This window comes from Strigops habroptila, chromosome Z (assembly GCF_004027225.2).
Source record: "Strigops habroptila isolate Jane chromosome Z, bStrHab1.2.pri, whole genome shotgun sequence".
Taxonomy (NCBI): domain Eukaryota; kingdom Metazoa; phylum Chordata; class Aves; order Psittaciformes; family Psittacidae; genus Strigops; species Strigops habroptila.
This window is the reverse complement of record NC_044302.2, coordinates 62,520,531-62,524,101: the sequence shown is the minus strand read 5'-3', so window position 1 is coordinate 62,524,101 and position 3,571 is coordinate 62,520,531.

Sequence of the window (3,571 nt, the reverse complement as noted above, 5' to 3'; positions counted from 1 at the left end):
TAACACTAAGGCACAAGACTGACAAAAGCTTGTAGTGCTAAATTAGATAAAAAATGAGAATTCCTATACATTAAACAAACAAACGAAATTCAACAAGCATATGGCTTAGAAAGACACAGGAAGAAAACAGTAAGAACTATAATTAGTTCAACAAATTCAGTAAATTATGACTGTTGCCAAAGTGACAGAACTGGATCCGGTTTGAGACTGTCCTCTAGAGCAGAGACATCTGGTATCTCACCAAAACATTTTGTATTTTTGAGGATCTGAAACTGTAATGAGAACTGACTCTGACTGTTGAAGCAAGTAATGGTTATTGTCACAAAATACAGGACATTCTACATAAAAAAGAGAAATCTAGCCAAAGAGAAAATATAAAAAAACTACAGTACTGCAGTACTGCTGTACTACAGTACAGCAATGATTGAACATGAAAAAAAGAAATGCAGCAAAATTACTTACTCTAAGGCTTTGGTACCCTAAAATACAGGTTTTAACAAGCATGTCATATATATTATGTGCTTAAAAATATTCAAGTACTACTTTGACTATAGGGATAGTGAGTTGGGCTTCTGTACACAGCAACGAATAAATGAAAGGAATGAAGAAAAGCTATTAAAAATGCATTCTGTTAGTATCTTTACAATCACTAATAGTGTAAGTCAGCCTGTTATCTAGTGTCCTGAATAAGTATTGTGAACTGTCAACTGTGGCAAACATTGATGCTCTAACACATTTATCTTCTGTCTTCTCTCCTTTCTACATTGAATATATGAGACTAGTGTAACTACCTGGAAGCCTGTGACTACAGGAGACTATGGAATACTTTGGAATGACAGGAATATGGCTTTTTTATCTAGTGCAAAGCAAGAGAGAGTGTACTACATACCACATTCTCATAATACTGTGGTTCAGGTTGAAGTGGTCATTGCTTGCCTGTATGTTGGTTTGGGTTTTTGTTTGGTTTTCTGTTTTTTTGCTTGTTTCGTTGTTTTTGTTTTTCCCTGCAAATGCAGAATAGTTCTTGAATGACAATATCTTACTAAATTTTTTTGGCAACTGATCAATGATGCAGACCTTGATGTTATTTTCAAAGAACACTGTGGCCATAAAAGATTTTTATGCGAGGCTGTGAAAACCCTAAAAATGAAAATAGACTGGGATGCAGAATGGGACATGAACTGTACATTCATCATTACACATAATACAGATGTCTACTGCACAAAGCCTGCATTTAGAGCCTTCACAAAGATTCATAGACATAGAACACTTTTGACACTTCTGCAGCACCCAGCACTTTTGGCAGATCTGTGTCATGTGTACCAAAATTTGATTAAAAAAACCCCAACAAAAAACCCCAACAAACTTTAGAGGAGTAAATAGAATGCAAAGCAAAACCAATGAGCCAAGTGCTGAGGAACAGGATGCTCAGCATTATTTTTTAAAGAAAACCAAGGGAGCAACTTAGAGCAGGTTCTCTGCCATATTATGAATTCAGCTTTGGAGATATCTATTTACTGACAAGACAAATTCCCTTTTAATGATAACTTAGTTGTGATCTATGCAGCCTGCAGTTTTAGAGATCTAGTGTGATTGTTTCAAAGCTGTAGCCCATAAAGGGTGTGGATAATAGTTTTGACATGCCACAGAATAACAAGAGCTATATTAACAGTCTAATCACTTTTCAGGCTTGTTCTTGGTGCACAACACATGACTAATCAATTGCATACAGATAAGCTTCTTGCCTCATTTGCATGGCAGTGACAGTGCTGCTGTGATTCAGAATTCATCTTGAAATCACAGTTTCTACAGTGGACAGCATAATTGACACTGAAACTGGCAACAAGATGCAAGGCCAGAGAATCTCCCATATATAAAGCTGCAAACACCACGTCTGTCCCTTCTGGAATTTTCACAGATGTGTTCTATTTCTTATAGCCTAAAACCCATAGAATTCCAGGTTACTAGTTCTGAAATATCATATCCAGCACATTAGATTAATTTTCCGAAGAAAATAGGGACATGCCTATAAGTTCCACCCCTAAGTGATTTTAGAAAAAGTGGTTGTCATCTTACACCTATGATCTGTAGATAAAAGATGGTTTGTACATGCCACCCTATACAAGAGCAAAATCCTGACTGAGTGAAAAGACTGTGCAGAGAAATGAGTAAAGGAATTTTTAAAAAGTATGAAAGTGATTATGGACATGTTACTCAAAGAGAAAATTTCAAATGTATGTGGACTAGCAGTGAAGCAGTCCTTACCCCTTAACTCCCTACCCGTTAAAAAGTGATTTAACTTTGTAGCACAAACAGCAGATCTTTAAAGGTAAAGATTCTGAGAATATTTAAGTCTCATTTTGCTCGAGTTTCGTCTGTGGCACCCAGAGGTACATCAAACACCAGAAATATTTTGTCATGCAATCACGAAAAGGAAAACCGCTGTTACCATTGGACTGATGGTGGCCCGGTCTTTTTATGTTCAATTCACAAAATGTCATGGTGAAACAACCTGTATGGACAGTGACCTTAGACTTACTGCAATAAGGAAGTTCTGACACACTTCACTACAGCACTCGGGCTACTCCGGTTGTTTCTGATGTCTGCTAAAGGCAGTGTGTAACATTACATCTGTGTGCACATACAGTGTTCAGAACTCAGTGTTATGGAGGCCTTTGCCTGCCCGACTTCTCTGGAGTTTGCTTGCCTTTACAGTTTAAATCCTGCTGCCTACGAGCAGACTAGAAGCGTAACTTTAAATAACCAAATCACTTTTAGCCATCAATTTACAGTAATAATCCTCTTAGTTAGTTGGTGTCCCTACTCATGAACGAACCGCAAATTCTAGGGTCCGTGCACGGTCCACATTTGAGTCATTTTGCCTTAGATGGTGCTCCTTGCAATGCTCTGCACTGAATGTTAACGAGAACTCTCTGACCCGAAGTCTGTGGAACTAACCTAGCCAACTAACGAAAGAGGAATTTGCTTGCTCTCACGGCTCTGAGTGTGGCTACTGCTGTAAATCAAGTGTTTTGGATCCATACAGCTCCGTACGCGCACGCTTTGCTGACCGCAAAGTCACACGGTGTGTGTAAAGAATGCTGAAGGACACGCTGCTTGCTTCTGGCCGTTCCTTCACTCGGTACAGCCGCTGGGGTGTCGGCCAGCCGCGGGCCGGGGACAGGGCTGCCCGGGCTGGGGAAGCGCCGCTCCCGCCGCCGAGGCCCGACCTCCCGCCCTGGCCAATGAGCGTGCGCCGCCCCAGAGCGGGGCTGGCCGGGTGGCCGCGGCGGCGGAGGGAGGGTGCGCGCTGCTGGCGCGGCGCGGCGCGGCCATTTTGAATGTCTGAAGGCCGGGGGGGCCGCAGCCAATCGGGGCAGCGACGCCGCGCGCCACGTGGCGGCGGTTGGGATCCCAGGGAAGCGGCGGCGCCCGCGTGAGGCGGCTCGGGGCCGGGCGGCGGCGGCGGGAGCGGGAGGAGGTGTGAGGGGGGCGGCCCGGGCCGCAGGGGGAAGGGGCGGCTTGTGCGCCGCCGGGCCCGGGCCGCCATGGAGGAGCCCGCAGGGGCTGG